We start from the raw sequence: 13372 nt of genomic DNA, 5'->3' as shown, positions 1-13372 counted from the left end.
AGCGCCGGGGCCAAAGCACTCGAGGGCGCTGGGGCCGGGGCCGCCGGCCCGCTTGGGCTCCCAGACAGACCAGCGGGGCCCGAAGGCGCCTCGGCGGGTTCCGACGGAGGGAAGCGTGACCTCATGGCTGAGAGGAAGGCACTGATCTCCTTCGGCGTCGCGTGCAGCCCAGGGACCGGCGGGTGTGGAGCTGGACACGGTGCTTGCGGCTCTGGCAGAGCTGCGTGGGCGATGTCGCCCAAACCCACAGGCCGCATCGCGCGAGCATCGGGGGGAGTCAGAAGACCAATATCGCTTCTTCGACTTCTTGTGCCTCGACTTACCTGAGGACTTGGAGCCCAACGAGTGGTGTCAACTCGCCGAGCTGTGATGACTCTGGCCTCGCAACCGGTCCCTCAACCTCCTCCTGGATTGTGACCTCGAGCGATGCGGGGCCGACTGCCGGAGCTCGAGGCGCTTACGGGACCGCCCCGCCTAGCCTTCGACGTCAAGGACCGGGAGTCGGGGCACGACTTGTCATCGTGGTTGGCCCGAGGCAGTAAAGGTACCAAAGGTGGGGGTCGGTAACCGACATCATGCGGTTACAGTCGTCGCAGGGTTTGAACCCAGGCATCCCTATCGGCACCGAGAGTCAAGTATCGACTCGAGAAGATCCAAAAGAGATCGATAAAGTTTAGTCAAAAATTGACTAGGAGTACTGCTCTCCCCGAATCTGCGCTTGCTGGCGCGGAAAAAAGAAGAACTGACATCAGCGCACGAGGGCGGCGTCTAAGTACTCCGACGACGTCATCCCGGCGACCACGACGTCAACGACGCCAACGACAGACGCGGACCCGCAGATGACGCCTACCGACACGCAGGGTTACTGCTACGCAAGACTTTCCGGATCCAGTCTGACGCCTGGGGATATTCTAAGGTAAGGAATCTAACACTAACCTGTTTCTTTCAGATGAGCATGTGAGCAGTATGGCTGTCCAGAACTCTAAATAAGTATAATGTTAGCCTCTTGTCTAGTAATGAAATGGCAATGTTCCAATTAATATGAAGAGAGAATCTAGATTTCATTAAAGACACAAAGGCTAGTATTATCTTACCCATCTCTTACTGTTTGTTTTGGTAAAAAAGAAATGAAAAGTATATATGAAATTACATGAATTAGTTGTATGAATATCTTTTGTATTTTGTTTACAGGCAACAATGTACAATATTTGTAAATATTAGCTGCATTATTGTGTATATCTTCGCAGACAATAACGTATAACAGAGGATTGGGAGAGATACAGTGGCTAAAGGAACAAATTGGAAGAAGAAACATTTGAAATTTCTGGGATTCTTTTGTTTCGTTACAGTCTAATGAGGAATGTGAGTGTGTGACTGAGCCTTATATACTCACTAGGATGATTATTTAATGGAAGAGTGTGTTTATGATTTATAATTGTTCTTTAAAGGGCTGCATGTTGAAGTAGCAATAAAGGTTATTTCATAATGCTATCCTCTGTGTCTTTAATGAAATCTAGATTCTCTCTTCATGTTAAACGGAGAATCCCCATTTTATTCCGAGATTGCCACCCAGTGTGATATTTACTGAATGGTCATCTTGGATTGCTATTGTGCATAGTGCATTATAGATTTACTGTTATAAGGTGGCCAATATATTGCTTCTAAACTTGGCAGGCATTTTGCAACGTTAAAATAATTACCCTATGTCCAATACAGCTGCAAGATGGCCACACACTTCTATATTTAATTTTATTATGCATTGCATGTATATGTCCACCATGTTTAGATGGAGGCATGTTTTCTTTTTTCAACTTTGATTTTCATTGCATATGTGGAGGTTGTGTGTTTGTTGTATTGTGTATCGGTAAGTGGGTGAATGCAAGAATGAGGCAGTGGGTGGATAAATGGATGGATGAGTTTTGGAAATGTTTATCACAGTGCATATATGATAATGACTTGTTGAGTCACCGGTCACAGAAGGGACAGTTTCATTTATAAGCCAGACCTATTGGCATTGCTACTGCTTGATTTTTAGTATTTGGACAGGGAGGAAGGCCTTGTTAGGTATGACTCCCCCATTACGACTCTTCCCATGCTTAGCAACTGAAAGTAGCAGCAGATGATTTTGGAGGCCATACATAACATACAATTATAGAAATTAAAGATGAGTAAAAAGTGAATTGGAGGAATTTTTTCAGGGTTCTGTGTGACATCGAAGACATCATAGACAACTCAAGCTTTGCTCTCCTTTTCCCATTTACTTAGAACCACTAAGTGAAAAACATCCCTGTTATTCAGTGTTAAACATCTGGAATTCTGTATGTTATGTATATGTTTCTCACATCCATCGATTATTGTGAATAGGATTTACAAAATGTGACAATGCTGCACTATGACACATCAATGAGAAAGAACAAAGCTCGTTTCTTGCTGCTGTGACATCACAATTCCCAATATTGGAGAAGGATCCACGTTTATTTCTTGGTTTAAAATGCCACATTTTGAAAAGCCAGGTCTCAATAGTGGATGGATTTGGAAACCATATATAACTTAAAATTGTAGAAGAGTAATTGTAAAAACAGGGATGTTGTTTACCATGGGATTCTGAGTGATGTCACAGAAAATTCCAGTTTGCTCTCATTATCTATTTGATGTCACTCATAACCAGGGCTGGGAGAAGTTCGCTGAGTTTTGCTCCGTGAAACTCCATGAAGTGACGCAAAACTTTGCGGCACTCTGCGAAGTTTCGCAAGCAGCGGAGTTTAGCAAGTAGCACTGCTCGCACTGATTTTTAGCACTGGGAATTTGGCCCGCTCTGTAAAATCAGTATGAACAGCACTATGCGCAGTGCAGGAAACCACAACAGTGCCAGCGCGCCAAAAGGCGGAGCCACGCCCACTGCGAGGCCACGCCCACCGACCACTACAAATGTGTCGACCAACCAAGCGCAGCGGACGAGCGCAGCGGGAGCGCCGTTTGCGCGCCGAAGGCGCGCCTAAGGCAAGCCCGTCTGCGCCCGTCCGCGCCAAGACCGCGCCTAGCGCACGAAACTCTGCGCAAACCTCAACCATCATTAGGTACCTCCCTGAAGACCTCTATCGATTACAGGGTGGCAATCACTGCCCCTGTACACTCGATCTAACAAAGTCTGCGGACACTATCAGCTGTACATATTGCAACTGGACGACTACTAATCATCCAGCCTCTATACCCACTCCCCTATCACATCCCAAGGCCGCCCCAACGCTCTTTAAAGGAGGTCTGATTAACGCACGTTCTATGTGCAAGCATAATCAAGACATTTGCGACCTCATCTGCGACTCGGACCTGGACTGCCTAATGATAACCGAAACTTGGCTAACAGAAGATAGCAATCCTGATATTGCTGCTTCCCTACCTCAAGGCTACTCATTCTTTAGGCAGGACAGACCAAAAGGCAGAGGAGGAGGTGTCGCCATAATACTTAGGAACACCTTCCCCTGCCACTCCTTCACCCTAGAGCCCCTAAAAAACACGGAAGGTCTAGGTTTCTCAATCAAATTGAACGAGCAAACCTCCTTCTCTGGTGGCCTCATTTACCGCCCGCCCGGTAATGCCACTGAATTTCTTGATTCATTGTGCGACTCCCTGGGCCACTTTCTTCTCCGATACCCCCACTTCACCTTACTCGGGGATTTCAACCTACATCTAGACTCCAAATCTGATACCCAAGCCATCAATTTCCTCCAAACACTAGAAATGTTTAATCTCCAACAACTAGTCTCCCAGCCTACCCACCTGCTCGGTCACACCCTTGATGCTGTATGTACCAATCTCTCTTCCCTCATCACCCTACCCCCGCTCCCTCAAATCTGGACTGACCACAGCTTGATCTTGTTCCACATCCACAGCGTACGTTCCCCCTCTCGCAATAACACTAACTCACGCCCCTCCAACCCTATCAATTGGAAAAAAGTCCAAGAAAGCTTGACTCTTAAACCTATGGATCAATCCCATACCCCTACCCTGTCCGGAAATGTAGAAGTCGACGCCGATCTCTTTTACAATTGGCTCGCACAGGAAATGAAAACCAGAAACCCCCCCAAACGTCAAGGCATCTCTCATAAAAAATCCAAAATCAATGCCCCCTGGTTTACCCCCGAACTTGCCACCTCTCACCTACTTTGTAGGAAAGCAGAGCGAAAATGGCGTAAGTCTTATGACATCGACGATCGTCTCTTATATACTCAAACAAGAAAAGCCTATCTTTCGAGCATCAAATCAGCCAAGAAATCCTACTATGTGAACGCCATCAAAGAATCCCATCAAAAACAAAAGACCCTGTTTTCCATAGTAAAGTCATTTACCCAGCCCAAAGCACTGCAACCTGAAATACCTCCATCACAGGACTTATGCGACAAAATTTCCGACTATTTTGAAGAGAAAATTGTTTCCATCCAAAGCAATTTCCCTCCTTCTTGTACTTCCTCATTCCCCCCTCCCTCTGACTCCTTTCCCGGAAATTTGAGCAGTTTCACCCCTGTAACTCTGGCGCAAACTAGAGAAGTCATCCTGGCCTGCAAATCAGGCTCCCCTTCCGACCCCTGTCCCCCCAAAATTCTTCACCAAATTATTGACGTGATCAACCCAGCAATTAACGATATAGTCAATTCGTCGCTTAGCACTGGAATTGTCCCCCCCCGGTGGAAGAAAGGAACTGTCAAGCCTCTTATGAAAAAGGCCAATAAACCACCGTCTGACTTGACCAATCTTCGCCCGATCTCACTACTCCCAGCCTTAGGAAAAATAACCGAACAACTGGTCTATAGAGAACTTAGACAATATCTGGAAGCAAATAACATACTCCATCCGCAGCAGTCGGGTTTCCGTCCCAAACATTCGACGGAAACAGCGCTGATAGAACTATCAGACACGATCAAACTGCTACAAGATCAGCGAAAAAATTCAATCCTCATTCTTCTTGACCTGACCGCGGCGTTTGACACCATTTCCCATTCCATCCTCATCAGTAGACTGATGAACATAGGGATTTCAGACTACGCTCTATCCTGGTTAAAATCATTCCTTGCTGACCGATCACAGACCGTCGCTCTGGGCCCTTTCCATTCAAAAGAGAAAACGATTTCCTCAGGCGTCCCGCAGGGTTCTATCCTAAGCCCCCTCCTTTTCAACATCTATCTCATTCCTCTCCTGTCCTTGATTGAATCCTTTGGAATACCTGTAACCTCCTACGCCGATGACACCCAGCTCATCGTGCCCTTGGATGGTAGCTCTACCAGCGCCGAACTCAACCTCAAGAACTGCCTAACGGAGGTCTTCCATTGGATGAACACAAATCATTTGAAGTGTAATTCAAATAAAACGGAGATTCTCCCAATTGGAAAGAACACCTCCTTCTGCCCAGCCCTCTGGTGGCCAGACGACTCAATCGCCCCCCCCCAAACTGTAACTACGGCCAGGAATTTAGGCGTCATTTTCGACTCAGATCTCTCCTTTGATCAACACGCTAAGACTGTAGCCGGCAAATGCTTCGGGACAATAAGATCCTTAAGAAAGTTCTTCAACTTCCTCCCTCTCGACGCCAGAAAGAGTGTAACAGTAGCCCTTATAATTTCACGACTAGATTACTGTAACGGCTTACTGGCGGGGGCAAAAAAGAGCACTCTCGCGAAACTCCAGAGCGTGCTCAATACAGCTGCTCGACTTGTACTCAAACTACCCCGTAGAGCTTCCATCTCTGCAGCCCTTCGATCCTTACACTGGCTACCTCTCCACAAGAGAATTTTATTCAAGATTCTAATCGTCGCCTTCAGAGCTTTCAATGAATCCGGCCCAAAATACCTACACAGACGTTTTCCCCACTACACCCCCAGGCGTTCTCTCCGTTCGTCCCAGGACAACCTCATCCTGCCTGCAAAGTATAATCTGAAGACGAAGGGAGGTAAAACCTTAAGCTACCTGGCCACCAAAGCATGGAACAATCTGCCCAAACACCTCAGGCAACTAACGCAAGAAAAACCATTCAGAAAGGTTCTGAAGACCTGGATCTTCAGCCTCCCCGATGATCTCACTAAAGCAGCCATCTAACCTCTCTCTGTCCCCAGACCGGCCATCAAGGATCCTCAGCGCCAAGATGCTCCTTCCGGAGCGAACGCCGCGCTTTACAAATACCCATACAAATACAAATACAAATACAAGAGGGCGCAGCTTCGTTGTGCTGTTCGAGTAGATGTTCTACTGAATGGCAGATTTCTCAACACTAGCAGTTACGACCTAACGCCAGCGTTCGCAACCTGCCACTACCACCCGCATTGAGAAATCTCGCCAGGAGGTCCAGCGCGTGATTTCTTCTTGCGAGTTCTTGCAAACTTAACGTTTGGGAGCTGTTTGAGAGAAAAAACTCTGTTCCCTCTCACTTTGCGACATTTTGCAGAACTTCGCGATCCCCGCGGAATGTGGAGTGCACAAAACTCCACGAATTCCGCCAGCGGAACGGAATTCTTTAACCACTCCTACTAAGAACCCCATGTTAAAAAATCCCCATCATACACAATGAATCTTCTCTAATTCTATACCTTAAGCAACCTGTTTCTGTTAATGCCTATTTTTATTATTTCTGAAAGAGGAATCACTGTGTATTATGAAATACTTAGAGTGTAATGTCAGTTTATATGCAATTTCACTTGCATTCTGAACAGACGCAAAGTCATACAACTGCATTTCAGCTATTTGTTTTTGAGCAGATGACTAAAAAGAACAAGTTACTTAACTTTTTGGAAATGCCTTTTCTGGTAGAAACTCTATCTAAACGCAGATTCTTCACTGTAGAATATTCCCTCAGCGGCAGACTGGATTCAGAAAATCCTGCTCACTACCTCTGTGCACTGGTAGGTAGCATTGATTGCCTCTACGTCAGTATTATCAATGTTGGAAGTGACGTCGCGATGCCTACGTAAGCAGCACCCTGGCGCTCTGACATCAGTTTCTTTCATGACTATTTCCATGCCAGAAACACGGAACCACGTAAAAATCAATGTGTTGACCAGTATGCAGAATCTGATTGGATCTTTAGGGTGAAGAGACCAGTTCGCAGAGAGGGGAGAATGGGAGGATTGGAGAGTTGGTGAGGAATCTGTGGTTAGATAGAGTCTTTACTAGAAAAGGCGTTACCAAAGGTAAGTAGCTTGTTCTTCTGATAGAGTTGTAACAAGAGATTCCTCACCTAAATATAGATACACAAGCAATACCTTCTCAGAGGAGGGTCTGCAAATTGGCTCAAACCAAAAAGTCCTGGAGGACTGTGTGGTAGAAATGCCCATCTCAACAGACATGATTGCCCAAGCAGTAGCAATTGTGAACATGTGGGGTGATGCCCAAGAAACAGCTTGGCAGATGTCCATGACAGATATGAAGGTATGTCCTGATGCTCCAGGCATTTCAAGAGGTGCAGAACCTCCTAGCACAGGATCCATGACCCCACCCGCCGTGTGTGTTGCAATAACATACGGCGGTGGCATCGTTCGTAAGCACCTGAAACACCCATACTTTGATTGATGGAAGGAAGGCTCTCAATACAGAACAAATTGCTCTCAGTTCTAGAAGGTTGATGGTGAGCTGGGGCTCCATCCAAGGCCAAAGTCCCCCGATCTCCACCTCTCCCAGGTGCCCCCCCCCCCCAACCCAGAAGTGATGCATCGGTCACCACTATCAGCTCCAGATTGCCTCTGGGTCAATCGTGGTTCATCAGTCACCACTGCAGATCTTATGTAGTTCCCTCTTATATATGGGCCAGGTCAGAGAGATTTCCCTGGTGCTGTGCCCACTGGGACTTTAGGACCCATTTCAGGGCCAGCATGTGCCATCCAGCATGCTTCACCAGAAGAATGCAGGAGGCCTTGACACCCAGAAAACTCAGAGTCAGACTCATCGAATACCAGGATAGAGGCTAAAATGTCAAATTCATAGTCTGAATATCCTTGACTCTGATAAAAGAGAGCATCTAAGAGGGAGTCAGGTACAACTTCAGCACACTGATAGTGAACCCCAGTGAATGCAGTAGGTCTGCCGAAGTCTGGAGGTGGGTGACACCTGCCTGGAGTGAGCCAACATTCAGCATTAAGTCATTGAGGTAGAAGAAGACTGGAATTCCAGATGGCCGCAGATGGGCGGCAACCACCGCCATCACATTTGTGAACATCCGAGATACACTGGTAAGGCCGGAAGTGATCACAGCAAACTGGAAATGCTTGTGGCCTATCATGAACTTCAGGCAATGCCTGTGGTCTGACAGGACATGGATGGGGAAATATGCATTCTGCAGGTCCAGCGCCACCATTCAGTCTCGAGGATCCAATTCAGGCAGAACCTGAGCCAACGTGACCATCTTGAATTTCTCTTTTCTCAGAAAGTAGTTGAGAGGGTGCTGATCTAGTATAAGGTGGAGACCTCCATCCTTTTTGGGCACCAGAAAGTAGCTGAATAACAACCATTCCCCAATTCTGGTGAGGGCACCCTTTTGATGGCTTCTTTGGTCAGAGGGGTCTATACTTCCTATCAGAGCAAGGAGAGACAGTCCTCCGTCAGCCATTCCTGGGTGGGGGCAAGGGCGGAGGGTTTCCGTAAATGGAAGGGCATATTCCTACCACACAATCCGAAGCACTCTGTTGTCTGAGGTCATCGTAGATCTTTGGGGCAGGTGGTGCCTGATCCTGCCACCAATGAGATGGTTTTGCTGGTGCATAAGGTTAGTATTGAAGACGCCCATATGTGCCTCGACCACGGTCACGATAGAAGCAAAAGGATTTCTGCTGGGACTAGGCGTATGGGGAAAGTCCAGGAGATCTATTGGTGACCCGCCTCTTCCAAAAGCTCTCAAATGCTGTGTTAGCTTTGTAGCCAAATATGCAGGAGTCATCGAAGGGCATGTGTATAAGGGACACTTCGACTTCCCCTTGAGAACCCAGTGGACCGCAAACATGCATGGCAATGCAGCACCATCGTAGAAGGGATATCTCTATCTAGGGAGTCTGTAGTGTTCAGTTCACACCTGATGGTGAACTTTGCTGCATCCCGACAATCCACAAAGGCTTGGTTGAGGATAGCTCAGCCCTTCTCAGGAAACATGGGAAGCCGCTGTGCAACCGAGCACCACAACGCATGGGAATATTATCCCAAAAGGCATGTGTTCACCAACTGCAAGGCTATTTTGGTGGAAGATAAAATGCACTCTCCAAATGTGTGCAGCGTCTTGAATTCCCTGTCTGGTGAAGAGAGAGATAACTATTTTGGGTTGACCTTGACCATTGGGGACTGCACAACCAGGCTCTTGTGGGATGGATGCTGGGAGAGGAAGGGTGGGTCTTCGTATGCACAACGACAAGATTGGACAGCCATGCAGTGCACAGGAGCCTGTGTGCAAGGTTTGGCACATACTCCGTGAGGACATTGTTGAGGGCCTTATTAAAGGAGAGCAGTGGTACAGCTAAACCAGCTCCTGGGAGCAGCACTTCCAACAAGACGTTGGTCCTCACCTTTACAGCAGGCACCTGAAGGTCAAGGACCTCTTCTGCCCTGTGCATCAAAGTGGCAAAAGATGCGCCTTCCTCTGAAACAGTGTACAGAGGGGAAAGTATGACAAAGTCCTCTGAAGTGTGCAGACCACTGGCAACACCCATCTCCTCATACAAGCTTTTTCTGGCTAAGGGTCCTCCCCGGGGTCCAAACCCTTTCTCCTCTCCTTTAGTCTATTCTTGGCAATTTATAGAGCGCATGGCTACTCAATAGGCCTACCAGCACTAAACAGCCAACAAGACTATAATCCATCAGCAATTACAATGCTAGACCCCAAACAGGCAAAACCACAATTATATAACCATGCCTTCAACATCTTCCTAAAGATTAGTTCAGTTTCAATTTTGCTTATCCTAATCAGTAAGGAGTTCCAAGATAGGTAAGGAAACGGCCTCCCCTTCTTATCCATTGGACCTTTCGAGTCACCATCAACAATGAGGTTGCAGACCTGAAGGCACTAGAGGGTACACAGGGCTACAATGTGGACTGTATCAGTTTAGAGCCTTTTTTGTAGTAAAACCTATGAGCAACACAAATGCACTTAAACTGTATCTTTTGTTTCAATTGGTAGCCAGTATGACAAGGCTGATGAAGTTGAGACTCATGAATGCCTAGGAACCTTCCAGAGATGGGCAGCAGCATTTTGCACTACCTGTAGCCTTTTCACTACATAAAGTATACAACCTAAATAAAGGGAATTTCCATAGTCAAGGCATGACAGTACAAAAGCCTATACAATTAATCTTCGAGAAGAAAAAAAGTGGGAGATCTAGTATCTATCTGAGTATTCTAAGCAGGCCATACCAGTTCACAGCAATCTTCCCAGTGTGGGCTTCAAAGGTGAATTTGCAAGCCAACCAAATGCATCTTCATCTCCCCCTACAAGAAGGAAGGGTTGAACTAGGGACGGTAAGTTCAGGAGTAAATATGGTCTGGATGACACCAGCATCAAAGTTAAACATTGCTGGAGTGATGATGGGTTGGAGTCAGGAATGAGGATGGGCTCATTGTTGAGCTACACTGGTGGCGTCGAGGACGGTGCCAGAATGGTAGAAGTCACGGTGTAAGAAGGCGCACCTGATGGTGTCGGTCCAAATCCTCGGTGGAACCCGAGGGCCTGTCTGGTGTCAATGGCAAACCCCCCAGCGGTGGCACCTCTCGGCTTCATGGGGCTCCAAGGCATGCCAGAGGGAATTTAAGGCCCAGAGATTTTTCTGTAGGTTGGGTGGGTGCCGCTCAGGCTCCAGAGTACTCTGGGTAATGCAGAGGGTGCACATACGCTGGCTCCTCAGGTGGTGTCTGGGAGTGGGGCCTAGAAGCATGATGTTTGGACTGGATAGTTGAAGAATGCCTCAAAGGTTTTATTTTTTACTTACCCGACTTTGAGGATGAAGTCTTGGCAGACGAAGACAATCGTCAGCTAACGGGAGGGGCCCTGAGTTCTACCCTGGGAACAGGGCACAGAGCCTTTTTCTGCTGCCCCGCCAGGAGCTTTATCGCCCACTCGCAAATCGCCTTGGGGTGCATCAACTTGCACTCAAAGCAGGCCATGAGGCTGTGGCCCAACCCCAGCCACCAGAGAGAGACCAAGTGGGGGTCAGAAACAGATATCTGCCTGTGATATTCCCTGAAAGGTTTAAACCTCTAGCTTGTGCAGACTACATGTCCCTAGCACACTGGGAGCAATCGCTCAAAAAAAAAAATTTTTAAACATATTTTATTGGGTTTTCCAGTTTCATTACCAAAAGTTCACAGTAAAGTATCACATATCCAGCTGTCCCCACCTATGCATAATAGCATAGCACCTCCAAGAATGTCCGTGTGTGCACGTCTTTTGTGGGACAGACAATTATTCAATATATACAGAACATAAGAAGGATATTGTGGTATGCGCTCTAGTCTATGAGCGCGTACGCGATGACGCGTCACGCCATAGACTAGAGCAGTAGGCGCACGCATGCGCAGAGCAAAGGAGGAGAAAGGCGCGAAGCGAGGAAAGCGGCAGTTGGCGACCGGAGCGGTATCAGTTAGACGCTCGGCGCCCTAGCTCTGTAGTGCTATTGTATAAATAAATAAACGTGAGTTACTCACCTCCCATTGGCTCAGCGTGTACCTGTGGGGGAAAGAAAGCAACATTACAGTGGCGACGAGGCTGGCATCTGAACACCACCAGGCGCAGAGGAAGACAGCAATCACCCCCTGCAACCCCCACGCATGAGCCAGCAAGGCAGGACACCTACAGGAAGAGCTAAGGGCGTGGCAGCAGCGCAGCAGCACGGTACAGACCCCAACACCGACTTCACAGTCAGGTTAGTGCTGCCCAAGACACCAGGGGCCCTCAGCCAGCAACCTGGCAACCAAGGGAGACACCCCCAAGCTAGAGGACGGGGGGAAGACCGAGCAAACCGCGCACAGTGCGAGGGACAATACCCCAGGTAGTCCAAGGGGCCAAGGCGACACGGCAGAGAGCGCAGGAGCATCCGGTGAGCCTACCCAACGAAGGGCCCAGGAGGGAGACCCTAGAGGCGACGTCAGAATGGCGAATCAAGCTTCAGCCCTGATGGCACCCGTCCCTTTCCTACCCAGGCCGGGAGAACCCCAATTAAAATGGGAGGACTGGAAAGAATACTTTCTCAATTACATTGAGGCCCTCGGAGATGAAAGTGAAGGGGAATACACGCCGGAAAGGAAAAAGAGACTGCTGCTCCACAACTTAGGCCCAGAAGGAGTAAGGGTGTTTAAGAATCTGGTACCCAAGGAGAGAGGTGCAGCGGAGACAGATGTCTTTATGAATGCACTGGACGACCTGGACAGCCACTACCGCCCGGCAGTTTGCGTCTCCATAGACCGCTATAATTTCCAACAGAGAAAACAAGAGGCGGGAGAATCCATTGATGACTATGTGGCGGCACTCCGACGCCTAGCTATCACGTGTCGGTATGGGGCCCTGCAGGATGAATACATTAAAGACCAAATCGTGATGCACACCACCAGCAGAGCGGTCCAGGACAAGTTATGGGCGATGAACGAGACGTCCCTTAAAGAAGTAGTGGCGATGGTCAAGAAGGCAGAAATGTCTAAGCGAGGCGCCGACGCGGCAAAAAGGGAAAGTGGGCCGAGGCAGATGATCAACAAGATTGATGAGGCACCACAGTCCAGCAAACCCAAAAGCACTTATGGAGACCAGAGGAAGGACACAAGAGGAACGGGAAAACAGACGGCCCGCTCCAGCCCTGGTAACAAATTCGCGTGTTACAGATGCGGCAGTGCAGCACACGCGGCGCAGGACAGACGTTGTCCCGCGTTCCGCGCCAGGTGCTCGTTCTGTGGTCTGACCGGCCATTTCGAAAAGGTGTGTCGGAAGAAAGGGTCGAAGTCCACCGTCAAGTGTATCGACTCTGCCACAGCGAACTTGAGTGAGGAAGAGGACCCGGAAGAAGATGATTTGGTTCTGTGCATAGAGGACCAGGTACTGGACGTAGCGGGGAAGCGAAGAGATAAGCCCCGCACGGACATGCTCATCGGGGGTGTGAAGGTACATGTGGCCGTCGATTCAGGGTCCCCCTGGACCATCGTGCAAAGATCGATATGGGAAGAGGACTTCGCACCGGTTGTGGGGCCCGATCTAATGCCGCCGGACATCAGACCCATCTCATATACAGAGAATTCCATCCCCCTGGTGGGATGCCGGGACTTCGTGTTCGAATTCAGAGGACGGTCGGCCACGTGCACCCTATACGTAGCGGAGAAGGGCCCATCAGTGTTGGGATGGAGAGATGCAGGAGATCTCGGCATCATACTC

Source organism: Lissotriton vulgaris, chromosome 6 (assembly GCF_964263255.1).
Source record: "Lissotriton vulgaris chromosome 6, aLisVul1.2, whole genome shotgun sequence".
NCBI lineage: Eukaryota > Metazoa > Chordata > Amphibia > Caudata > Salamandridae > Lissotriton > Lissotriton vulgaris.
This window is presented reverse-complemented; position numbering follows the sequence as displayed.